This window comes from Salmo trutta, chromosome 12 (assembly GCF_901001165.1).
Source record: "Salmo trutta chromosome 12, fSalTru1.1, whole genome shotgun sequence".
Classification (NCBI taxonomy): Eukaryota; Metazoa; Chordata; class Actinopteri; order Salmoniformes; family Salmonidae; genus Salmo; species Salmo trutta.
This window is the reverse complement of record NC_042968.1, coordinates 53,863,694-53,891,588: the sequence shown is the minus strand read 5'-3', so window position 1 is coordinate 53,891,588 and position 27,895 is coordinate 53,863,694. Positions and strand designations below refer to the sequence as shown.

Genomic DNA, 27,895 nt, shown 5'->3' with positions numbered 1-27,895 from the left:
GGGGGTGTTGGAATGTGTTGAGTGACAGGAAATGCTTTGTCTGACCTTGTGTGTTTTTTCTCCAAAGCTGAAAGAGGCAATGACAACAATACTTGCTTCTAAATATAAACCTTCAGGGCAGCGAGTGTCAACTTTAAACAAGCTACTATCCCCATTCAAGTGATTTTTAAGTGGGAGATCAAACCGCACTTATCCATAAGACGGAAGTCAAATCCAACATTCACATATCTCATATCTCAAAAATCTAAATTGTTGAACAATTCTTTAAATAACTGTATCGGTCAACTTAGGTTAAGAGGAAGCTGGGAAGCAGAAAAAACTGTCAATGTGACATAAATCTGTTGCGGTTTCTGCTCAAATGTGATTAAAGTCTGGACGCCGGTAGCTAAAATAGAAACATTGCCTGGGGCGAAGTGAAGGATAGTATAGGATAAATCAGAACAGTCAGAGTCAGACAATGTTGCAGTTGCAGAGAAACTCAGTTAGTGCTACCACTGCTCAAGGTTTTATTTTCTCACAAACGTTCAGTTAAGTGATGTTGTCAAGTACCTGCTGATATTTGTGATAAACTAGTTGATGACCAGTAGGACCAGTAGCAGTGCGTGGGTAAAATCACTGAGGAAGCCAAGCCAGTAAAAAAGCCATATTACAACCTATGTTGTGATAATTGTGTTGTTTGCTCTATAACCATTAGTTCATACGCCACCGTGATATACAGTAAGGCTGTGCCAACAAAAAGACAAGTCACATAGTGGCAGAATAAATTTGTTTCATCACAAAATAGGAAAGCAACATTTGTCCAGTGAAGTCCACAAAGAAAACAGTTATTTCACCTACAGCATGGTCAAGCATGTTAGTGTTTAACAGTTTACTAAACAACTACTGATTTAGATCCATGGAGTTACCGCAAGTCAGCACAAAGACAATAGGAGCTCTGCTTCCACTATTCCAGCACAATTTCAACTTAAAAATAATCAAATCAACAAGGCTATATATGCTTAGTTTAAAACACTGAAAACAAACTTAAAACCTCTCTTGGGCAGGTGGGACGCTAGCGCCAAATTCAAAACCACAAAATGTCATAATTCAAAGTTCTCAAACAAAGGACTATTTTACACCATTTTAAAGGTACACGTCTCCTTAATGTAACCATATTGTCCGATTTCAAAAAGGCTTTATGGCGAAAGCATAAAGTTAGATTATGTTAGGACAGTTCCAACACAAGAAAAAGCACACAGCCATTTTCCTAGCAAGGACAGGCGTCACAAAAACCAGAAAACCAGCTAAAATGATGCACTAACCTTTGACGATCTTCATCAGATGAGACTCCTAGGACATAATGTTACACAATACATGCATTTTTTGTTCGATAAAGTTCATATTTATATCCATAAACCCCATTTTACATTGGCGCGTGATGTTCAGAAAATAGTTTGCCTCCAATACTGCCGGTGAATCAGCACAACAATTTACAAAAATACTCACCATAAACGTTGATAAAATATTAAACTGTTATTCAAAGAATTATAGATGAACATCTCCTTTATGCAAACGCTGTGACAGATTTCAAAAAAGCTTCACGAGGAAAGCACACTTTGCAATAATCTGAGTACTGCGCTCAGAAAAATACACTAGGCAATACAGATACCCGCCATTTTGGAGTCATCTAAAATCATAAATAGCATTAGAAATATTCACTTACCTTTGAGCTTCATCAGAAGGCACTTCCAGGGATCCCAGGTCCACAATAAATGTTGCTTTGTTCGATAAAGTCCATAATGTATGTCCAAATAGCTCCTTGTTGTTAGCGCGTTCAGTTAGCTACTCCAAATGTAGGAAGCGAGCGGAAAATGTCACGACGAAAAGTCAAAAAAAGTTATATTTACGTTCGTTCAAACATGTCAAACGTTGTATAGCATCAATCTTTAGGGCCTTTATCACTTAGAAATTCAATAATATTCCAACCGGACGATTGCAATGTCTTGAAAACATTTTGGAATACAGCTAACTCTCACGTGAACGTCCCCCAATGAACACCAGCACATTCCTGAGTCAACAAATTCCAACTTCCTCTGTTCGCTCTCTGTTCATCATAGACGCCTCAAACAACTTTCTAAAGACTGTTGACATCTAGTGGAAGCCTTAGGAAGTGCAAAATTAACCCTAAATTACTGTGTGTTCGATAGACAATGACTTGAAAGGACTACAAGCACCAGAATTCTCACTTCCTGGTTAGATTATTCTCAGGTTTTTGCCTGCCATATGAGTTCTGTTATACTCACAGACATCGTTCAAACAGTTTTAGAAACTTCAGAGTGTTTTCTATCCAAATATACTAATAATATGCATATTCTAGTTCCTGGGCCCGAGTAGTAGGCCGTTTAATTTGGGTACGTTTTTCATCCGGCCGTGAAAATGCTGCCCCCTACCCTAGAGAGGTTAAAGATGGTAAAAACAATTTAGTCCAATCAATGTTGCTAAATGTCATGTGGCTGTCCATAGTACTGATTTCTGTGTGTGTGTGCAAGTAAAACAAAAAATGTTGACTCACCCTACTTGAAGTCTAGTTGAATGCCAATGCCATCCTCCTGTCTTTGAGGTCTATGGCTCTGTCATACAGTACACTTTCAGGTTTTTGTTGTCATAGGCAACCTAGCTAAAATGCTTGCTAGCCTGACTTCCTCGCATGGGCAACAATGAACCAGCTAAGTTAGCTACCTAATGTGAGCCTACTAGACTACATCTAGGCTACATATTTCAATCGTCTCAGGCCATTGGCACAACATATTCATTTATTGTAAGATCAGAATCGGTGTCAAAATCATTGGCCTTGTACAGAGAATTAAGTAAAAACCTCAAGTCCAAATCCCCATCTCCATCCATTGTTTAGGAAAGGGTCGATTTAGCAAGCTAGCTACTGCAGGACATCAACACAAGCCGACCAGAAACAGACACCTTTTTCAGAATATTATATTTTGCAAAGAAGATATTTGATTGGTCTGAAGCCAAATCCAAACTGGCCTCTCTTGGGGGGTGTTTTGCTGCACCGGGACAACCCACAGTTGAGCTCAGCTCAACGCTGATTGGCTAATTATTTCTAATGGTTTTTGTCAATCAATCAAATGCTATGGCGGCAACATGTTATACTCTTTTGGTCCAGACAGCATCAGATACAGTGCATTCAGAAAGTATTCAGACCCCTTGATTTTTCCCACATTTTGTTACTTTACAGCCTTATTCTAAAATGGATTAAATATATTTTTCCTTCATAAATCTACACACAATACCCCATAATGACAAAGCGAAAACAGGTTTTTAGACATTTAAAAAAAAAAATGAAATACCTTTTTTACGTAAGTATTCAGACCTGTTGCTATGAGACTCAGAATTGAGCTCGTGTGCATCCTGTTTCCATAGATCATCCTTGAGATGGTAAATTCCTGTGGTAAATTCAATTGATTGGACATGATTTGGAAAGGCACACACCTGTCTATATAAGGTCCCACAGTTGACAGTGCATGAATAAGGGTGTAACGTAACAAAATGTGGAAAAAGTCAAGGGGAATGAATACTTTCTGAATGCACAGTAAGGTCCCAAAGTTGATAGTGCATGTTAGAGCAAAAACCGAGCCATGAGGTCGATGGAATTGTCCGTAGAGCTCCGAGACAGGATTGTGTCAAGGCACAGACCTGGGGAAGGGTACCAAAACATTTCTGCAGCATTGAAGGTCTTCAAGAACACAGTGGCCTCCATCATTCTTAAATGGAAGAAGTTTGGAACCACCAAGACTCTTCCTAGAGCTGGCCGCCCGGCCAAACTGAGCAATCGGGGGAGAAGGGCACCCGTCTCTGCAGCACTCCACCAATCAGGCCTTTATGGTAGACTGGCCAGATGGAAGCCACTCCCCAGTAAAAGGCACATGACAGCATGCTTGGAGTTTGCCAAAAGGCACCTAAAGAACTCTCAGATCATGAGAAGCAAGATTCTCTTGTCTGATGAAACCAAGATTGAACTCTTTGTCCTAAATGCCAAGCTTCACGTCTGGAGGAACCCTGGCACTATCCCTACGGTGAAGCATGGTGGTGGCAGCATCACGCTGTGGGGATGTTTTTCAGTGGCAGGGACTGGGAGACTAGTCAGGATCAAGGGAAAGATGAATGGCGCAAATTACAGAAAGATCCTTGATGAAAACCTTTTCCAGAGCGCTGACGGCCTCAGACTGGAGCGAAGGTTCACCTTCCAACAGTACAATGACCCTAAGCACGCAGCCAAGACAACACAGGAGTGGCTTCGGGACAAGTCTCTGAATATCCTTGAGTGGCCCAGCCCAGACTTGAACCTGAACTCTCTCTCTGGAGAGACCTGAAAATAGCTGTGCAGTGACACTCCCCATCCAACCTGACAGAGCTTGAGAGGATCTGCAGAGAAAAATGGGAGAAACTCCCCAAATACAGGTTTGTAGCATCATACCCAAGAAGACTCAAATCTGTAATCGCTGCCAAAGGTGCTTCAACAAAGTACTGAGTAAATTGTCTGAATAGTTATGTAAATGTAGTATTTTCGTTTTTTTTTTTCTAGTTTCCAGACAGCAAACTAGGAGCAAGAATTTGGCTTTTTCTTCTCTCTACTTTATGAGGGAGGTAGGAGGGCAACTGTTTGTTTAAGCTGCCCTTACGGACTGAGGGACACCTTCACTTTGTTCACATGCAGCCATTAAAATGTCCTAGTGCCTTAGCCATGCCTTAGCTATCGTCTACCCCTCTACCCCTTCTACCTCTGGTGTCTGTCCGTCCTCCTGCCTCTCCCAGCCTCTACCTGGATTTGAATAGAAACCAGACAGGCAATTCACTGGGCTCAGTCGCCATTCAAGTACGCTGGCCGGACAATGGGGATCTGTTAGCACCCAGTCCCCAAACCAACCCCCTTCCCCCAACCAAGAGCGGAGCTGCGCCGAGCAGGAGAAAAAGAGGGAGGGAGAAAAGAGGGGTTGTGATTAGAGGGTTAGTGTACAGAGGGTGGGTGTTTTTTGGAGGAAGGGGGGTCAGGATTCGGAGAGGGTGGTAGCAGTGGACAGGAAATGTCTGCCTTTGATAAACCACTTACAGATTGGCACTCCCCTAAAAGAGCGAGAGGAGGGGAGAAAGGAACGGGCCATGGCAACATTCCGTCTGAACCTTCCACATGGGGGCCCTTTCTCAGCCATTTTGGTGCAGTAAAAAATGTGTGAGGAGAGAGAGCGAGAGAACGAGGGATAGAGGGAAGAGAGAAACAACGTAAAGCCCCAGAACCTACCTGCCACTTCCTCTGCCAATGAGACGGTCGTTAAAGAACTCAGGTGCTGCAAAAACAAACACTCAAAAGGAGGGGAGGTGAAGGGGGTTAATTTATGCTACCCCTCCTTCTTTCCAAGTTCCTCCCTCTCTCTCTCCTATGTCTCGCCATGCATCTGCATTCCTCCCGGCAGTTCCTCTTTTCATCTTTTTTTATCCCTCCATCTCTCCCCTCTTTTAGAGAGGAACCACAGACATGCTTGTCACAAACTTTAGGGAGATCTCTTGAGTCGTAATCTCTAGAACATACATCAATAAAAAAGGAAAATAACAACCACAAGAGAGTAAATAAGGTTAAAAAAAACAACCCCCCAAAAATCTGCAACATCTTATCTCGCACTATCGACCCCCTTCATCTAGCTAGCAGCTACACTCTAACCCGCTAGGTTAAGAATTTCCGATACTCTTTGCGAGGTCGGGAATGAAGTGAGCGAGTAAAAGTAGACGTTGTTTACGTTTTCGAGACAAGGGCTCAACCTTGTCTCCTTGTCAAAGCCCTTAATTGTAACTATCTTCTGCAGTGGAGAGAATGGAGCCGCCTGGCCAAGGCACCAACATTAAAACTGCTGCCTGTCAGCTCAGTTCTGCGTCACTGCTTATAGACAAAGACATACGTGTGTGTGTGTGTGTGTGTGTGTGTGTTTCGGGTTCGCTGTGGTCACCTGTGCCGTTCTGCCCTTTGCTTTGTGACCCCCTTTACCTCCCATGGTGCCTTTGGGCAAGGCAGGTTTGAAGTATTGCGTGGACGGTCACCTGCTTGGACTTCCACCAGCTTGGACTTCCACACAGAAGACGTGGAAAATGTGTGTGTGTCTGTCTTGGAGGCCTCCTTGGCAAGGCAGGGAAGCATTGTGTTGTCAGTTTTTCACTTTAAGGCCTACTACCTGAGAGGATGGATATACAGTTAGCTAGCATTGACTAATACAGAGTGTTGTGTGATATACTGTGGGGCGGAGTGTGACTTTGGGTAAATGCTTGTATGTGTGTGAAAGAGTGCACGTGTGTGTTAGAGGGTATGCGTGTGAATGGGAAGGGAGAGGGATTGAGCATGTGTGTGTCAATCTGCGAACATACTATATAGTCAGGAGCGTCCATTATAGCTGACAACCAACTGTTTGTTTTTAGCAACCTCACAGCTTTCCAAACCCTTATGCTCCCCTTAAAATGTATTACATTAAGTCATTTTGGCTGTTACGATAGCTGCCGTTTCATGTGTGTTTTTTATGATTAAGAGTAACAGATTGACAATGTCAGTGGCGTGTGTGTGTGATTTAAGAGTAACATATTGTGTGTGTGTGTGTATGTATGAGTGTGTGTGTTTATGTTTGGAGGGGATGTGGGCTAGGTGACATGGCAGGAGAGGCTGTAGTATGCAAGGCTGTTTCCACATGCCCAGAGAGAAGCCCCTTCTAGTCTCGCTCAGTGACTCAAAGCATTCCTGAGCACTATAATAACTACAGCCGCACTGCAAAGCAAACAAAACGCTAAATACAAAAACAAAAAATAGGGCCCAGAAGGGAATACTCCTGATTAAGAAAGGCGACAGGTTCTCAGAAGATTAAATTGAGTTTTTAGCAAATTTGCAGGGGAAATGGATGTCTGGACAAAATATAGGCTGTTGAGTTCTAAAGTGAAAGTGATATACCTCTTCAGTAACAATGTATTTGAATAAATAAGGAAAAATTGCAGCATGAAAATGATTAACACAATGAAGCAAAGATGGAGGGGTGGCGAATCTTGTTTTTCATAAGGGTGGAAATTATTTTGACATAAAAGAAAAGGCTGTGCTCTTGTCCTGTACTGGAATTTTTTTTGAAAAGCAACATGCAGTTAACACTTGCTCACGGATTACAGTTTTGGCAGGATTCTACAATAACTTTTTCCAAAGGAGGCACCAACTTTTTCAGTTGGTGGCACCAACACATGAATTGGTAGCACCGTTTTTTTAAATATAAAAAACAATTACATTTATAATGACGAGGCATGTTTCCCATAATGTGCCTGCATTCCATACAGAACCAGGCTAATATTGACTAGCCATGTTTTAAATTAGCATACCCTTGTATTCTTACATTGATTTGAATTGATTTACTGTAACAGCAAAGAAAAGAGACTATTAAAATAAAGTGCAAAATGTACTTTTTGCAGATATCATAGTGCCATGTGTTTTGTTCTGTGAAGTCCTCTAGAGAGCAGAATTTGAAAAATACAATACTTGATACCAACACAGCAAAAAGGACTATGATTTCTCCCAGTTTTCTCATGTTTTCGCTCTTAAAATCATACATTTTAATAGAAAAACAACAACATTTGATGTTTAAACCACATCAGGGGACCATTTTTGAGATCTGGGAAAAATCTGAGAATTTTTATTTTTTGTGTAGTTACCTTTAAATTTAGGTGTTCACCAGCCAAACAGTTTGTCATCAGTTTCATCGGTTTTAAGGAAATGAGAATATAACTAAACACATTTCTGATAAGACTTCAATTCGTCTTGGGTGCATATTTTATGTGATTGAAATACTGTCTGCTTGCACAAGTGTCAAAGAGAACACACAACATGTGCAGTCGCATTTTCTCCAGAGATACTGAAATAAATATAATATTTCTCCACTCCTGTTACTGAGACAAAATTAACGTTTGTTGTATAATTTCACTGCAAGAAATGCACAGCCAGTGCAGTGGTCTAAGGCACTGCATCGCAGTGCTAGCTGTGTGACTAGAGATTCTGGGTTTGAGTCCAGGCTCTGTCGCAGCCGGCCGAGATCCGGGAAACCCATGGGGCGGCGCACGATTGGACCAGCGTCGTCCGGGTTAGGGGAGTTTTTGGCCGGCAGGGATATTCTTGTCCCATCGCGCGCTAACGACTCCTGTGTCAGGCTAGGGCGCAGTGCACGCTGACACGGTCGACAGATGTACAGTATTTCCTCCGACACATTGGTGTGTCTGGCTTCCACATTGTGTCAAGAACCAGTGCGGCTTGGTTGGGTGGTGTTTCGGAGGACGCACGGATCTCGACCTTCGCCTCTCCTGAGTTCGTACTGGAGTTGCAGCGATGAGACAAGACTGTAACTACCAATTGGATACCACGAAATTGGGGAGAAAAAGGGGTAAAAAAAGCCTAATTCTGCAGGAGTTAATATTATATTATGCTACATATGGGAGGTTATAGGCCTACATTCAGTGTCCATATTTCAGTTACTATTCAATTCAACCCATACTTAAATTAGGAATATTTTGTTTATTCATGGATACAGGCGGGATATCAAAGGTGAGAAGGATATCAAAGGTGCACGTAAACAGCTTATTCTGAATAAGACCTTAAGTGGGATATGAGTTACTATCCGGAATACTGTGCACCTGTAAATGTGGTCATTGGTAGTAGTCAGTCTCGCCATTAGAGATGAAGAGTTATTAAGGGAATATTGCATCATGTTTTAAAAATGAGAAAGCGACTAAAAATGGAACGTATGGAAAACCAAGTTGGATAACCAAGTTGAAGCCAACATTCGATGTTGTCTTGCTCATAATAACTGGCATAGAAATGAGAATGAATAGAAAGGGCAATGATGGCATAATGGGTGGACTAGCAGCCATTTTGAGTGTACCCATGTCATGAAGTAAAAGCAGGAATTGTACCCTTAAATCTGTGCTGTGATTTGTTGAGTCAACTCAGCTGACATTACAAAAAATACATTCCACTAAATTAGCTGCATCAGTTAGCATCATTTGAATGAACATTCTACATTACCATGGCAATCCAGCATCAGTTGATAGAACATTCCAAAATACCATGGAAATTGTTGAATCACAATACCAGGCAGCCATTGCGAGTGTACCCATGAGTTTACCAGTGAATCGCCAGGGTTAGAGCTTCCAAGCCCGATCTATTCATTGTTATTTATATGGCAACTAGCGCATCACTCTTCAATTGAAATGGCGGGAAACAAACGAAAGCTGCTACATCTCTCATAAAATCTGATCAGAAATGACATCACAGAATAATTATATTGGAGCTGTAGAACGTATAAATCGGCTACCATAACTACAATGGCTTTTCAAGGACCAAATAGCCTAGAGGAAATTTTCACGGAAGGCTATTCCATGATGACTGAATTGCTCATCGCAACTATTTAACCAAGACTTTTAACTTTTTAAATACCTGCTTTGCATACTCATTCTTGCCTTAACATTTACAAGTAGATATCATAACTTAGATCATCTTTTGGTTTTCGGGCGAGCTGCTCCACGCAACAACCAGATGTTTGAGAGCTGCAGGCTTTTCTGACAGATTATCTGTGTACAGTGTGCGTGTGATAGATAATCGACATAACGGACAAACAGCTTCGGGAATTAATATTTTTTTTAATCAATTATATAGCCTAGATTAAAAATGGCATTATTACAATACTGTTTTCACTGGCCCAATCGAGCCACTGACTGGGATGATCGACTGGCCCTGAGGGTGGGCAGCCCTGTATGTCGAGCCCTGACACACACAGACAGGGGCACTCCCGTGCCGTTGTTGCCTCTTCAGAAAGTTGGTATATTTTTGGTCAATTGCACATTACTGTTTGAATAAATCATAATAGTTTTTGGTTCAAATTGCATAAAAAAACACAATGCCAAGTCAAAAGGTCGCAAGTGCGACTTTTGGTCGCAGTAGCGAACCCTCTTCTGGATTTGATGAAGTTAAATATGAATTTGGGAGATGTTGACAGCATGTCAAATCCACATTTTTTTCTGTCTCTCTGGAACAGATGGGCATCTGGCTCATTGTCACCATTGTGTTGTCCATGTAATTATGTGCAACCATTTTGTTGTAGCATGGCGAATCTCTGCGACACCTAGTTCAATTGAGCATTTTCATACAGACATGAGAAATGAACAGACAGTGTTCTCAATGTTGGTTTTTCTAAAGATGATTATTTAATCGCTGCAATATAATCAAACCCCGAATTAATTAATTATCAATAAATATTTAAATCAATACATATTGATCTTCCAGGACTACTGTTCAAATGTGTTAATTTAAATCATTGCTGTTATATATACTTCAACCACCACATACAGTATTCAGACCCCTTGACTTTTTCCAAATTTTGTTACATTACAGCCTGAGGAGATTCCACCAAAAATGGGGTACATATATTACCACTGGTGGAAATATGTCTTTGTCTGTTCAGCTGTTCGATCCTTTGGGTGAATAAACTTTGTTGGAGCTTTTATAGTGTCCATACATTTCTTACTAGATATTTAGAACCTAACACTTCAGAAAGTATTCAGACCCCTTGACTTTTTCCACATTTTGTTACAATACAGCCTTATTCTAAAATTAAATAAAATAAATAAAGATCCTCAGCAATCTACACAAAATACTGCATAATGACAAAGTTAAAACAGGATTTAAAAAATGTTAGCAAATGTATTAAAAAAAAGAAACGGAAATACCTTATACATCAATATTCAGACACTGCTATGAGACTTGAAATTGAGCTCAGGTGCACCCTGTTTCCATTGATCATTCTTGAGATGTTTCTACAACTTAATTGGAGTCCACCTGTGGTACATTCAAATTGATTGGACATGATTTGGAAAGGCACACAACCTGTCTGTATAAGGTCCCACAGTTGACAGTGCATATCAGAGCAAAAACCAAAGTATGAGGTTGAAGGAATTGTCCGTAAAGCTTCAAGACAGGATTGTGTCGAGGCACAGATCTGGGAAAGGGTACCAAAAGAATTCTGCAGCATTGAAGGTCCCCAAGAGCATGGTGGCCTCCATCCATCATTCTTAAATGGAAGAAATTTAGAACCACCAAGACACTTCCTAGAGCTGGCCGCCCAGCCAAGCTGAGAAATTGGGGGAGAAGGGCCTTGTTCAGGGAGGTGACCAGGAACCAGATGGTCACTCTGATAGAGATCATCTGTGGCGATGGGAGAACCTTCCAGAAGGACAACCATCTCTGCAGCGTTCCACCAATCAGGCCTTTATGGTAGAGTGGCCAGACGGAAGCCTCTCCTCAGTAAAAGGCACATGACAGCCCGCTTGGAGTTTGCCAAAAGGCACCTAAAGACTCTCAGACCATGAAAAACAAGATTCTCTTGTCTGATGAAACCAAGATTGAACTCTTTGGCCTGAATGCCAAGCTTCACGTCTGGAGGAAACCTGGCACTATCCCTATGGTTAAGCATGGTGGTGGTAGCATCAGTCTGTGTGGATGTTTTTCCGAGGCAGGGACTGGGAGACTAGTTTGGATCGAGGGAAAGATGAACGGAGCAAAGTACAGAGAGGACCTCAGACTGGGGTGAAGGTTCACCTTCCAACAGGACAACGACCCTAAGCACGCAGCCAAGACAATGCAGGAATGGCTTCGGGACAAGTCTCTGAATGTCCTTGAGTGGCCCAGCCAAAGCCCGGACTTGAACCCAATCGAACATCTCTGGAGAGACCAGAAAATATCTGTGCAGCAATGCTCCCCATCCAACCAGAAAGAGCTTGAGAGGATCTGCAGAGAAGAATGGGAGAAACTCCCCAAATACAGTTGTGCCACGTTTGTAGCATCATTCCCAAGAACACTCAATGCTGTAATCGCTGCCAAAGGTGCCTCAACAAAGTACTGAGTACATGGTCTGAATACTTATGAATACGGAAAAAATAAATGTATGAAATGTATGCATTCACTACTGTAAGTCGCTCTGGATAAGAGTGTCAGCTAAATGACTAAAATGTAAAAATGATATTTCAGTTTTAAATGTTTTATAAATTAGCAAAAATTTCTGAACCTGTTTTTGCATTGTCATTATTGTGTGTAGATTGATGAGGGGAAAAATGATTTAATCAATTTTAGAATAAGGCTGTAACCTAAGAAAATGTGGTAAAAGTCAAGGGGTCTGAATATTTTTGAAGGCACAGTATATGTACATTTCACTTTACATATATGACAAAAACTAAAATGTGAGCACATTTTTACCACAGCGGCTACGAGCCATTAGACAGGCTTTTTTCTGTTCACTGAATATCAGGGTCAATTATGGAGTCCCGTCTGGCAGCCATTCTCTGTGCATTAGTGCATATTAGGCAAGCAGGCTGACAGTGCAGTAGGAGGGGACCTAGCCCATGGTCATCTGCCTGGGTGACCCACATATCTCCCAGGCACTCCTCACTCACCATCTTATTCGCCCACACACCCCCAGCGAAACATACACCCAAGCATAACACGGTGAAGTACACACAGGCTAAACACAAACACTCTGAAAGAGTAAAGTGGTAGCCCCCAACAGACACTCCCCCCAAGCTTTTAGGGTTTTCAATAAATCTAAGAAAAATGATAAATGATTCATCAATAATGTCCACTAAATAAATCATTATTTTTGGTTAAGGCTAAATTAACTTTGCCATTTATAGAACGACAGTGTCTTCTCAAAATGTTACAATCTGGCAATCAACTTGATTTTGACTAACTTTCAAATTGGACACCAGAATAATAATGCTCGCTAAATGTCACCGCAAACAATTATAGTTTGGCAGCAATCTGTTTTGTTGCAGGTGAGCACTGAAAAATGCTCTGTCAGGGCCGAGCCCCTTCATTTCTGAATCAAAGGCTCATTTCCCGTGCACCTTTGCTTCTGTGGAGGATCAAAGGCTCTCTCCAGTTAGTGCGCAAAGCACCTCATATAAGAGAGGAGACTGGGAATAAAGAGGGAGAATGAGGGGCTGAAAGAAAAAGAGAGAGGCCTGTCTCTCTGATCTGCAGACTGGGGAACTAGAGCCTCTACTTGGGCCAATTCCTGTTTCTCCTTTTGTCTCCGGAATGAGAACGTGGAGAAGGCATGGAATCGAAACACAGATAAAAGGCGAGCGAGGGAAAGGCATATAGAAAGGGAGGAAGGGATAGAGGGGGGTTGCTTCGTGTACACTTATCAACTGTCCTCACACTTTTTTTGGTGGGGGGCATCAATTCTTTAAACATCAGCTATCTGAGCAGCTAACCGATCACTGCAGCTATACATAGCCCATCTGTAAATTACTGTAACGCCCTGGCCATAGAGAGGGTTTTTTGTTCTCTATTTTTGGTTAGGCCAGGGTGTGACATGGGTGGGCGTTCTAGGTTTCTTTTTCTATGTTGGTGGTTTTCTTTGTTTCGGCAGTGTATGGCTCTCAATCAGGAACAGGTGTAGATCGTTGTTGCTGATTGAGAGTCATACACAGGCAGCCTGTTTTTCCTTTGGGGTTTGTGGGTGAATGTTTTCTGTCTAGTGTTTTGTTATTCCTGACAGAACTGTTTGGCTGTCATTTTCGTGTTTTCTTTTGCAAGTGTTCTGTGTATAGCCTTGTGCCTTACCAGACTGTTATTCGTCATTGTGTCTTTTTGTGTACGTGTTTATTTTGGTTTTTCCTTCTTTGTCCTATTAATAAAGAAGATGAGTGCACATTTCCCCGCTGCGTCTTGGTCCGCTTTATCCGACGACAACTGTTACAATTGCCCATCCAATCTACCTACCTCATCCCCAAATTGTTTTTATTTACTTTTCTGCTCTTTTGCACACCAGTATTTCTACTTGCACATCATCATCTGCACATCTATCACTCCAGTGTTAATTTGCTAAATTGCAGTTACTTCGCTACTATAGCCTATTTATTGCTGTTACGTTCGTCGAGGGAAGAATTAGTCCAAGGTGCAGCGTGGTAGGCGTATATCTTTCTTTATTAGATGAACACCGAAACAAAACCAAAATAAATACAAAACGTAACGTTCAGTAAGGCATACAGCACAGTACCAAAAACAAGATCCCACAAACTAAGGTGGGAAAAAAGGCTGCCTAAGTATGATCCCCAATCAGAGACAACGATAGACAGCTGCCTCTGATTGGGAACCATACCCGGCCAACAAAGAAATAGAAAAACTAGAATGCCCACCCAAATCACACCCTGACCTAACCAAATAGAGAAATGAAAAGGCTCTCTAAGGTCAGGGCGTGACAATTGCCTTACCTCCTCACGCCATTTGCACACACTGTATATAGCCTTTCTTTTTTTCTATTGTGTTATTGACTAGACACTTGTTTATTCCATGTGTTGTTGTTTGTGTCGCACTGCTTTGCTTTATCTTGGCCAGGTCACAGTTGTAAATGAGAACTTGTTCTCAACTAGCCTACCTGATTAAATAAAGGTGAAATAAAAATAAAAAATTGAATTCTATCAGTAATGTTGGGAATTCGGTTGTCAGCTATTGGCTGGTGGATCTGTGTGCAAACCATGTTTTCAATGCATGGAGACTTACTTCATTGTATATCTGTCCTAGAGCATTTATTAGTCTAAGCACTCATCTGCCACAAAAAAAAATCTCTGCGGGCGAAAAGCTGGGCCTTTCCGTTATAGTAAATCCCCATGTGGGGGACTCTGGTCATAAAAGAGATGTTGAAAGCTTTGGGGAAATTCAACACTGTCACAATTTGCTCCTCCTGTCTCAATTCACTCTTTTGATGGAAAGCTGCAAAAGGGTTTTCCCTCTTTCCGTCTATGCTAGGGAGGGGAAGGAAGACACAGAACAGAAATACTTGCCGCATTTGGTGGCAGCGATGGGATCCAGCCTTAATTAACCAAGGGCACAGGAAAGCAAGGGGTCTCTATGAATTCCAAACAGATTTGAAGTGAAGAGAGAGAAGTCAGGAGCAAGAGGCTGGGGCTGCAGTCAATTGTCAGTAAGCGAATCAGCTGTCCAGATGACCGATAAGGGCAAAGGGAGAAAATCTTGCTAACGTGACAGATTAGTACATAATAAATCAGGAGTTTTAGAAGGAGAAATGCTCCGCATGACGGCTAGAGAGAGAGAGAGAGAGAGTAACAGAGAGAAAGTGAAAGAGCGAGAAATAGGGACTCTGGAAGAGGGGGGAAGAGAAAGAACAGCAGTCTGCATGTTTAACAGTCTTGTTATAAGACTCAAGCCCCACTTTTTGCTGCATTTCTGGAGTTTTGGGGAGACTGACCCTTAGATGCAAGCTATAAAAAGATTGACTTGGATAAAAGGGGGTTTAAAGCAAACACATGTAATAGTGAAAACAATCAGGCTTCATTGGTCTAGTAGGGATTTGCTAATTGACAGGTTGGAACCTTGTGATAGGGATAATGAGTGCATGGCGTCTAGTATGCTGTGAGGGGTTAAACAACTCTTAGCACTCATATTGATTCAATCTGATGTCGCAGAGAAGTCTTACTCAAAACAGATGAAGATGGAACTACCGCAAATATGAGACAGCACCCACAATTCCTTTTTGTCAGTAGTCAGTCCGGTGAAGTCCTAAGAGTTTGAGCAAAGGTTAAGGGAAAGCGAACCAAAATGCTGAGCAAGTCCGAATCAGAGTCCGAGTTAGATTGGCTCCTGTGCAGCAGCAATAGCCCCAATGAACCTCACTTTGTGAATCTTCGAAATGGCCCCAGAAAGAGACAGGGGAGCGTGCACATCGAGTTGACAGCTGAGCCTCTCGTCAGAGCCTGCACTATCACTCTGGTTTGGCCATGCTCTGATATGGGGGCATGACAACTCCCCCCACCCCCCCATTCTCAGCCCCTTCCTTTCCACACACATATACACACACGCACTAAAGCGCTGGCTCGAGGGCTGCTACTGCAGTGGCAGCTCGGCCTAATATGACCGCCTTCTTTTTTTACTTATACACGGAGTGACGAGGAGGCTGCCCCCCGCCCCTGCCCTCCACACCACACTCACACTCTTCTACCCCAACCCCTTCCAGCCCCCCGCAGCTTACTCACACACACCACTTCCGGGTCAGTGGCCATCACTGCGATTTACAGTGAAGCTGAAGATGAAGAAGTGGGCAGGCAGCGCTGCGGGGACTAACAATACCACCACACACTACCCCCACCCAACCCCCTTGTCCCACCCCACCCTGCATGCACCCACATGTCTATACCGCCTCCCTCTTCTTCTGCCTACATTCCATCAGCCATAGGCCCCAAGACCTAGCTGAAGTGATAAATGGAGCACTCGGTCTAGCTCGGAGTACAGGCTATATTTTCAAGGATTTGGGGATTTGTTTTTTGAACATAGTGCAGCTTTCTCTGTCTTTCTCTGCGTTTGTAATTAGCCTGTGAGGGAGGACAAGTTGTTGTGCTCTGCAACAACCGCAATTCACTGGTCTATTACCTCCTTTCTGCTGAAAGATAGTTACTCCCCACGCATGGGCAGTCCCATCCCAGATTCCCATCAGGGAGCGAGGTCAGGAAAGAACGCCCTAGTGCCCCAATATTCTAATAATTATTAAGATTATGGTTATTACTACCATTGAAGGCCGTCCAGAGATAATTATCTTTCAGCTGGACGTAGAGCTATACGGTAGGTCATCATCTGCTGAGGAGATTAAAACCTGTGGATTAGGCAAATCGCAAACAAGTGCCGTACAACCTTTTGCTTGATACAGCAGGCCCTTGTGGGCCTATTCATATCGCTCCCGCAGTGGGAGGGTGGCGAATATGTTAAAAAAGGGATTTGGAAAAAATAAGTAATTTCAATTCAAATTTGTTAAATAGATGTTAGTCCATAACATATATATTTTTTCATGCTAATTTGGCCTATATGATGTGCAGTCATCCACAAAACAAAATGGTTCTAGTTTATTAAGAGGCATTAGCAACCTGCTCTAACAACTATGAGTTGATCTTTTTGTGAACATTGGCAGTTGCGATATCCCAGTGAACTAATTCAAAGTGAGATATGTCCTGAAACTATTGAGGATCCCCACTGCATTATTAAAATCCAGGAATAGAGGGGGCAGTCCCTTTTGCTGCCCTCCCCCTCTTAAGAGCTTTTGACAAGAATAAAGTGGTGTGTCATGCCACATGATTCAGAGAATTAAACCATTCTTGAGGATTTCGCCTCTGAAGCTCCAACAATATCAAGGCTTTGAAGGAAATTGAGGGCAACCTATAAACCTGACCTCTTCTGCAGGGGGAAAAGAGTAAAGGAAAAAGAAACGCCTCCACATATGAGATCCAAAGGATGCCATCATATGGCCGAGCATTCCTTTGTACTCGGCATATCCAATCCTCAAACGTTAATCTGGCTTACCCAGAGTGTTTAGAAGCAATGTAGACTGGTTTAAAATGTGTCTAATGAGTCTCATTCCCTCTCTCTAAGCCAGGTAGAAGCTTAGTATAAGGGTCTATTTCAACATAATTTAAAACACCAGGTATTACAGAGGTATCACATCATCCTGCTTAATGTATAAGCTATGGCCAATCATTTTGCTGTATGTTGTTGGTGCAACTTCGAGACCTGAGTAATGTACAGAAATGTGTATGTGTTACTAGTTGAAAGGCGCAAATAGGTGAGGGAATAAAGTGTTATGGGCCTAGTTAGTGCTTGGTCCAAGGTAGTCAAATTCCCACATAATAATTTTCTGAAGGGGTTAAGAGTGCCAAGTGATAAGATTGCCATAACACACTGATTCCGCTTGATAACTGGCAAAATGTTACGGTATTTCTAAAGCTGTAGGATAAAGGTGCATGATCAGAAATCAGTGTGACTTACCCGACAGGGCTTTACCATGCCGTGGGGTTAGGACAGACTCTACGCCTCACATCATAGAATGTATCTCATGCCCCCCTCAGAGTCCATGGGCTCTGCGAATGAGCATTATTAGATGCTGGTGGTCCAGGAGAAACAGGCGCAATGCAGTGAGTCGCTAGTGGGATGATGTAAGAGGCCAGGGTCAGGGGTTAGAATGGATTCCTCTGCGATGGTCATTTTTTTGCTTGCTGTCATCTTGACTATTTGGACAGCCAGTGTCGGGCTACCTTTTCTCCCTCCCTGTCCACTTTGACAAATGATCCGTCACTGGGGCAGTAGTGCTGCAGTTGCACACTTTCAGCTACTGGGACAGCTAGGATAAAACGCTCCCCCCATAAGGTGCCGTATTGTTCTCTCAGGAACATTTCCCCATTGCTTTTCTCCCCCCCTCCCTGTTCTTTAGTTAAGACTATGACAAAAAACTTACAGCGTGGGTTCAATGGCAGTACAAGAAAATGGGCAATGGGAGACTCCATTTGCAGCTGAGAGTAGTCCCAGGCTTATTCCCTGTGAGTGTTAAGTGGACTGCACAGTGCTCAGATAAAAACAGGGTCAATGTGAAAAAAGCGGGAAAAAATACTTTGCGGGTTGCTGGTGTTGCTTCCTGCAGTCTGCTGTTGTCTGCCAGTCGGAATCCGCTGATGGTGCAGACTTTTTATTTATTCCACCCTCACGGCTTTGTTGCTGGCGGTAGCTGGCCTCCACCAAGCTGGCTGGTCGGGCCTTCCATGCAGCTCTGCTGGATGCAGGCCTATCAAAGCCCTCTGCTTAGTGCCCATTCTTCACTTTATTTATGAGGGGCCAATAGGCAAAGTTCAAATGCTACCTGGGAGTTAAGCTCAGTGACAACTCGAGTCATCTGCAGACTCTGCCAGCATGATACTACTCAGAGAAAGCAGGGCGGGTATATATGCAAATGAGGAGATGCAAGAAATAGGAAAGAAGCCATAGTGGTTTGGGAAGGGGGGTGCTTTCTGGGGAAGAAGAAAAAATACAATCTTGTTAGTGTGAGGCAGGGGGCCAAGTTTGGAAGGGGGGTTAGGAGGTAGGGGGCTGGTTGCCAAAGAGTGGGACTGATGCAAACTCCAACTGTCTCCAAGGAGGCTCTCCTCCTAGGTTCTCCCTCTTCTCATTCATGGCATGTTAGTGTAGCATTGTTGGTGGGATGCCACTGACTGCTCTCAGAAGAGGAAGCCAGAGAAAGATGGAGGAAAAGAGGGAGAAAGCTCATTTTTGAATGTGTAGACTGTAAACGGGTGTGGTGGCAATGGTGGTATGGCAGGACCAGAGCCATGGGGCACAGAGAAAAATATGCAGTTTCGTAGCTAATCTCATGCTATTTTGCCATGAGCCTGAGACAAAATGCTACACTTTTAGAGCTCATGGATTCTTGAAAGATGGGACAATCTCAACTTTTTTCCCACAAATAATTGTCTTGATACTAACAAAATTTGAAATGTATATTATGATAGAAAAAATAATCAGCAATCACACTGTCGTGTCTTTGGCATCATTAAATTGAAGACTGTAATTTTATGAAATCAATTCTCTGTAATTATTATTACGTGATTAAACTAATCATGTAAATGTAATTAACTAGGAAGTTGGGGCACCAAGGAAAATCTTCAGATTACAAAGTTATAATTTCCCTAATATAACTCTTCAGATATTTTAATATCTGATCAATTAGTCTTCTAATTTATGAATTATTCTTTACCTCACATTGGTCTCATTTCAAACCTCATAAATTGTTGGTTATCTGCACGAACCCAGCCTTTACTATGAATCATCCATACACCAATTTTCCTAATCATTTATTTACTAACTAACTAAATAATCACAGAAACACATAAACAAACAAACAGTGGATATGGTTACAAGGAAATGATAGGGGAGGTTCCATAGTGGGCTAAGCCAATATGACGGCTTGGTGGACAAAGGGAAGTGAGTGTGGACTGAAAAGGGCGGGAAAGACAAAAGAGTCACTACACAGTTGATAATTATTTTAATTGAAATTCTAATCCTTTGCACATGAACGTTCAAACATTTGGGAATAACTGCAATCAATATACACTGCTCAAAAAATAAAGGGAACACTTAAACAACACAATGTAACTCCAAGTCAATCACACTTCTGTGAAATCAAACTGTCCACTCAGGAAGCAACACTGATTGACAATAAATTTCACATGCTGTTGTGCAAATGGAATAGACAACAGGTGGAAATTATAGGCAATTAGCAAGACACCCCCAATGAAGGAGTGGTTCTGCAGGTGGTGACCACAGACCACAGGAGACAGGCCAGTACATCAGGAGACGTGGAGGAGGCCGTAGGAGGGCAACAACCCAGCAGCAGAACCGCTACCTCCGCCTTTGTGCAAGGAGGAGCAGGAGAAGCACTGCCAGAGCCCTGCAAAATGACCTCCAGCAGGCCACAAATGTGCATGTGTCTGCTCAAACGGTCAGAAACAGACTCCATGAGGGTGGTATGAGGGCCCGACGTCCACAAGTGGGGGTTGTGCTTACAGCCCAACACCGTGCAGGACTTTTGGCATTTGCCAGAGAACACCAAGATTGGCAAATTCGCCACTGGCGCCCTGTGCTCTTCACAGATGAAAGCAGGTTCACACTGAGCACGTGACAGACGTGACAGAGTCTGGAGACGCCGTGGAGAATGTTCTGCTGCCTGCAACATCCTCCAGCATGACCGGTTTGGCAGTGGGTCAGTCATGGTGTGGGGTGGCATTTCTTTGGGGGCCGCACAGCCCTCCATGTGCTCGCCAGAGGTAGCTTGACTGCCATTAGGTACCGAGATGAGATCCTCAGACCCCTTGTGAGACCATATGCTGGTGCGGTTGGCCCTGGGTTCCTCCTAATGCAAGACAATGCTAGACCTCATGTGGCTGGAGTGTGTCAGCAGTTCCTGCAAGAGGAAGGCATTGATGCTATGGACTGGCCCGCCCGTTCCCCAGACCTGAATCCAATTGAGCACATCTGGGACATCATGTCTCACTCCATCCACCAATGCCACGTTGCACCACAGACTGTCCAGGAGTTGGCGGATGCTTTAGTCCAGGTCTGGGAGGAGATCCCTCAGGAGACCATCCGCCACCTCATCAGGAGCATGCCCAGGCATTGTAGGGAGGTCTTGCAGGCACGTGGAGGCCACACACACTACTGAGCCTCATTTTGACTTGTTTTAAGGACATTACATCAAAGTTGGATCAGCCTGTAGTGTGGTTTTCCACTTGCATTTTGAGTGTGACTCCAAATCCAGACCTCCATGGGTTGATAAATTGGATTTCCATTGATTATTTTTGTGTGATTTTGTTGTCAGCACATTCAACTATGTAAAGAAAAAAGTATTTAATAAGATCATTTATTTCATTCAGATCTAGAATGTGTTGTTTAAGTGTTCCCTTTATTTTTTTGAGCAGTATATATTTACGCTCAGTGTGTCGTCGTGATCTCTGTTGGAATCGTCCGTCTTTCTGTTGGAACGTTCGTCTCTCTCTCTGCTCCCCTGAAGTCTTTTGTGGTTAGAATGGATACTTCAGAGAACCATTCAGAAAAGTTCATATAGGATAGATGTTTCGGTGGTTGTGGGTCTTTGCATCCCATGGTACATAATTTCTAGCTGCAGACTAGTAATTAGTATCTAAGATTTGCTCTTATTCAGTCGGGATCAATAGTCTCAGAGTTTAACCATTTCCATCCGTGTAGACAAGGCTCCACGTGGTACGGAAACCATTACAACCTTAGCTTATACTGAGGTTTTTGTGGTCTCTGCTCAAACCTTCGCCCCTCAGCTGACCAAGATATGCATGGTCTGAAGAGGATTTTTTTCAGGTGGGGGTTTTATTCGTAACGGTAGAAAAGGGCTGTCCCAGGAGGCAGATCATGTCTGTGCTCATGGGGGTGGGCCAATGACTTAGTTCAACTTTAAAGGGAATACAACTCTCTCACATTAACGGTTTAACTTCATCTAGACGTTCCGCTAGCGGAACACCGCTCCAATATCCAATGATAGGGCGTGGCGCGAAATACAAACTCCTCGAAAATCCGAAAACTTCCATTTTTCAAACATATGACTATTTTACACCATTTTAAAGACAAGACTCTCCTTTATCTAACCACACTGTCCGATTTCAAAAAGGCTTTACAACGAAAGCAAAACATTAGATTATGTCAGGAGAGTACCCAGCCAGAAATAATCAGACACCCATTTTTCAAGCTAGCATATAATGTCACAAAAACCAAAACCACAGCTAAATGCAGCACTAACCTTTGATGATCTTCATCAGATGACACTCCTAGGACATTACGTAATACAATACATGCATGTTTTGTTCAGTCAAGTTCATATTTATATCAAAAACCAGCTTTTTTCATTAGCATGTGACGTTCAGAACTAGCATTCCCATCGAACACTTCCGGTGAATTTACTAAATTACTCACGATAAACGTTCACAAAAAACATAACAATTATTTGAAGAATTATAGATACAGAACTCCTTTATGCAATCGCGGTGTCCGATTTTAAAATAGCTGTTCGGTGAAAGCACATTTTGCAATATTCTGAGTAGATAGCCCGGCCATCACAGGCTAGCTATTTTGACACCCACCAAGTTTGGTACTCACCAAACTCAGATTTACTAAAAGAAAAATTGGATAACTTTTGCTGTTCTTCGTCAGAATGCACTACAGGGACTTCTACTTCAACAACAAATGTTGGTTTGGTTCCAAATAATCCATACTTATATCCAAATAGCGGCGTTTTGTTCGTGCATTCAAGACACTATCCGAAGGGTAACGAAGGGTGACGCGCCGGCGCATGTCGTGACAAAAAAAATCAAAATAGTCCATTACCGTACTTCAAAGCATGTCAAACACTGTTTAAAATCAATTTTTATGCGATTTTTCTCTTAAAATAGCGATAATATTCCGACCGGGAGATGACGTTTTCGTTCAAAGACTGAAAATGTAAAATGGACTCTTCACGTGCATGCGCACACCCGTTTCATTGTTTTCAGATCGACCACTTTCCAAATGTGCTACTGTTTTTCAGCCATGGACTGCAAAGTCATCATTCAACGTTCTGGCGCCTTCTGAGAGCCTATGGGAGCCTTAGAAAGTGTCACGTTTTCAATAAAGAGGCTAAAGAAGGCCAAGAAATGGTCAGAGAGGGCACTTCCTGTTTGGAATCTTCTCAGGTTTTGGACTGCCATATGAGTTCTGTTATACTCACAGACACCATTCAAACAGTTTAAGAAACTTTAGGGTGTTTACTATCCAAATCAAACAATTATATGCATATTCTCGTTTCGGCAGGAGTAATAAACAGATTAAATCGGGTACGTTTTTTATCCGGACGTGAAAATACTGCCCCCTATCCATAACAGGTTAACTTGTTATGGATAGGGGGCAGTATTTTCACGGCCGGATGAAAAACATACCCGATTTAATCTGGTTATTACTCCTGCCCAGAAACTAGAATATGCATATAATTAGTAGCTTTGGATAGAAAACACTCCAAAGTTTCTAAAACTGTTTGAATGGTGTCTGTGAGTATAACAGAACTCATTTACATTTTACATTTAAGTCATTTAGCAGACGCTTTTATCCAGAGCGACTTACAAATTTGTGCATTCACCTTATGATATCCAGTGGAACAACCACTTTACAATAGTGCATCTAAATCATTTTAGGGGGGGGGGGGGTTAGAAGGATTACTTTATCCTATCCTAGGTATTCCTTAAAGAGGTGGGGTTTCAGGTGTCTCCGGAAGGTGGTGATTGACTCCGCTGTCCTGGCGCTGTGAGGGAGCTTGTTCCACCATAGGGGTGCCAGAGCAGCGAACAGTTTTGACTGGGCTGAGCGGGAGCTGGGCTTCCTCAGAGGTAGGGGGGCCAGCAGGCCAGCGGTGGATGAATGCAGTGCCCTTGTTTGGGTGTAGGGCCTGATCAGAGCCTGAAGGTACGGAGGTGCCGTTCCCCTCACAGCTTCGTAGGCAAGCACCATGGTCTTGTAGCGGATGCGAGCTTCAACTGGAAGCCAGTGGAGAGAGCGGAGGAGAGGGGTGACGTGAGAGAACTTGGGAAGGTGTAACACCAGATGGGCTGCAGCGTTCTGGATGAGTTGTAGGGGTTTAATGGCACAGGCAGGGAGCCCAGCCAACAGCGAGTTGCAGTAGTCCAGACGGGAGATGACAAGTGCCTGGATTAGGACCTGCGCCGCCTCCTGTGTGAGGCAGGGTCGTACTCTGCGAATGTTGTAGAGCATGAACCTACAGGATCGGGTCACCACCTTGATGTTAGTGGAGAACGACAGGGTCCAGGGTCACGCCAAGGTTCTTAGCACTCTGGGTGGAGGACACGATGGAGTTGTCAACCGTGATGGCGAGATCATGGAACGGGCAGTCCTTCCCCGGGAGGAAGAGCAGCTCCGTCTTGCCGAGGTTCAGCTTGAGGTGGTGATCCGTCATCTACACTGATATGTCTGCCAGACATGCAGAGATGCGATTCGCCACCTGGTTATCAGAAGGGGGAAAGGAGAAGATTAATTGTGTGTCGTCTGCATAGCAAAGATAGGAGAGACCATGTGAGGATATGACAGAGCCAAGTGACTTGGTGTATAGCGAGAATAGGAGAGGACCTAGAACAGAGCCCTGGGGGACACCAGTGGTGAGAGCACGTGGTGCGGAGACAGATTCTCGCCACGCCACCTGGTAAGAGCGACCTGTCAGGTAGGACGCAATCCAAGCGTGGGCCGCGCCGGAGATGCCCAACTCGGAGAGGGTGGAGAGGAGGATCTGATGGTTCACAGTATCAAAGGCAGAAGATAGGTCTAGAAGGATGAGAGCAGAGGAGAGAGAGTTAGCTTTAGCAGTGCAGAGAGCCTCCGTGACACAGAGAAGAGCAGTCTCAGTTGAATGACCAGTCTTGAAACCTGACTGATTTGGATTGAGAAGGTCATTCTGAGAGAGATAGCAGGAGAGCTGGCCAAGGACGGCACGCTCAAGAGTTTTGGAGAGAAAAGAAAGAAGGGATACTGGTCTGTAGTTGTTGACATCTGAGGGATCGAGTGTAGTTCTTTTCAGAAGGGGTGCAACTCTCGCTTTCTTGAAGACGGAAGGGACGTAGCCAGCGGTCAAGGATGAGTTGATGAGCGAGGTGAGGTAAGGGAGAAGGTCTCCGGAAATGGTCTGGAGAAGAGAGGAGGGGATAGGGTCAAGCGGGCAGGTTGTTGGGCGGCCGGCCGTCACAAGCCGCAAGATTTCATCTGGAGAGAGAGGGGAGAAAGAGGTCAAAGCACAGGGTAGAGCAGTGTGAGCAGGACCAGCGGTGTCGTTTGACTTAGCAAACGAGGATCGGATGTCGTCGAACTTCTTTTCAAAATGGTTGACGAAGTCATCCGCAGAGAGGGAGGAGGGGGGGAGGGGGAGGAGGATTCAGGAGGGAGGAGAAGGTGGCAATGAGCTTCCTAGGGTTAGAGGCAGATGCTTGGAATTTAGAGTGGTAGAAAGTGGCTTTAGCAGCATAGACAGAAGAGGAAAATGTAGAGAGGAGGGAGTGAAAGGATGCCAGGTCCGCAGGGAGGCGAGTTTTCCTCCATTTCCGCTCGGCTGCCCGGAGCCCTGTTCTGTGAGCTCGCAATGAGTCGTCGAGCCACGGAGCAGGAGTGGAGGACCAAGCCGGCCTGGAGGATAGGGGAAATAGAGAGTCAAAGGATGCAGAAAGGGAGGAGAGGAGGGTTGAGGAGGCAGAATCAGGAGATAGGTTGGAGAAGGTTTGAGCAGAGGGAAGAGATGATAGGATGGAAGAGGAGAGAGTAGCGGGAGAGAGAGAGCGAAGGTTGGGACGGCGCAATACCATCCGAGTAGGGGCAGAGTGAGAAGTGTTGGATGAGAGCGAGAGGGAAAAGGATACAAGGTAGTGGTCGGAGACTTGGAGGGGAGTTGCAATAAGATTAGTGGAAGAACAGCATCTAGTAAAGATGAGGTCAAGCGTATTGCCTGCCTTGTGAGTAGGGGGGGGGGGAAGGTGAGAGGGTGAGGTCAAAAGAGGAGAGGAGTGGAAAGAAGGAGGCAGAGAGGAATGAGTCAAAGGTAGACGTGGGGAGGTTAACCTCTATGGGCTAGGACCTACTCAACAGCCAGTGTAATCCCGTGGCGCGATATTCAAATACCTTAGAAATGCTATTACTTCAATTTCTCAAACATATGACTATTTTACACCATTTTAAAGACAAGACTCTCGTTAATCTAACTGCAATGCAACAATGAAGATCAAATGACTGTGATACCCTACTGAGAAAAGTGTTACCCTAACTAAGAACCAAAACATGCTAAATTATGTGTTCTATATTAGGATATACACAATTATAGCCGCAGTGTGTCCTTTGGCAGTAATTGTGAGGATGTTTGGGGGAAAATAAGTATTCCATTGATGTATTTCCTCCTCTTTTTGTTTCCCTTTCTTTCCAGATGGTATCTCTTGGTTGTGTTTGTTGGCATGAGGGAACGTTTACAATGCAGCACGTGCCAATGGGTCGGCCATGACACCTTGAGAGAGATCCCTGAAGGAGGACCATTCTAATTCATAGTTCTGTCTTGAACACACACACACGTACACACTTACATACTTGCATAGACACAAACACCTGGTGACTGTTGTCAGAGAGCCTGATGTTATAATGGAAAGGAAGCCTGTACAGGACAGTAAACCGTAGTAAGAGAGGCTATAGACCCAACAACAGGTTTATGAGCAGCCTTAGCATAGTGAAATAAAGTAAAACAGAGGTCCTAGAGACCCAACAACAACCTATTCTTAGGTTTGGCACTGTACACCATGACACTGAGAGTGATCAATGTCACAGACAACAGATCGAAGAACGGCCCTAGCAAAGTGAAATACAGTAAAACAGGCCATATGGACCGAACAACAGATCCAGGATCAGCCCTCAGCACAGTGAGTAAACCGAATACACAGCTGATCAGGCTAAGGCCCAAATGCAGACACAGGAGGTGGATAGTACGATTCTCAGAGTTTATTATAGTACAAGGGGCAGGCAAAAGGGTAGTCAAGGCAGGCAAAGAGTTGTAATCCAAATCAGAGTCAGGCAGATATAGGACAGCAGGCAGGATCAGGGACAGGCAGAAAGGTAAAAAACTACAGCACAGGAAACACGGGAACACGCTGGTAGGACTTGATGGGAAACAGACAAACAGAAAAACTAGATATAAATACACGAGGTAATGGGGGTTGAAGACAATCACAAGACAGGTGAAACAGATCAGGGTGTGACACAGAATAGCTTCTGATTCCGTGTGCAGAGAGCTAGCTATAACTCCGGTGCTTTCGGGGAACATTCAACGCTGTCGGTGAGTTTGAGCCTCTGACAGAAACCATCGACGGTTGGCTGTACTCTGAGGGCCACTGTTCCCGTCCAGGTGGATGAACACACACACTCATACATGGAAGCCACTGAGAATCCTAAACACACAAACGTGAAGTTGAATCCCAAAGGCACACACACAAATTCGAAAGATTCACACATGCACACGCACACAAATACACACACATGCACATACGTGCACATACACATGCACGCACGCACGCACCCACACACACACAAACACATCGTAAAGGCACACACCAACAGATACACACAAATGTGACCGGATTCAGGAAGGTGGGCGTTTGCCGCTAGTTCCTACATTACAGTAGGGACAATTGAGAAAAAAAGCTGTTGTTTAGCACACTGTATTACTTATACAACTAATATAAGGACAGGACATGAGACAGTAGAAATTAACGTGAGCATTGTTTAATGCATTTCACAGGAAGAACCTTCCAAGCATTTCAACATAGGTAAGCAAGGGGGGGTTACAGGTGCCCTAAAGGGACAAAACTAGAATACACAACAAAAGCCTTCTTGAATATTTTAACTTTCATGTGCATTAATAACAAACTG

The 27,895-nt window shown here is 43.6% G+C and overlaps 1 long non-coding RNA gene across 1 annotated transcript in view; it reads left to right on the top strand.

The window, feature by feature from the left end:
• Window positions 1-27,467, top strand: part of LOC115203787 (uncharacterized) — a 28,676-nt gene extending 1,209 nt beyond the window's left edge. Inside the window, exon 2 of the long non-coding RNA XR_003880253.1 lies at window positions 26,406-27,467. This is a non-coding gene — a long non-coding RNA (uncharacterized LOC115203787). The remainder of the gene's footprint in view (window positions 1-26,405) is intronic.
• Window positions 27,468-27,895: the final 428 nt, after the last annotated feature.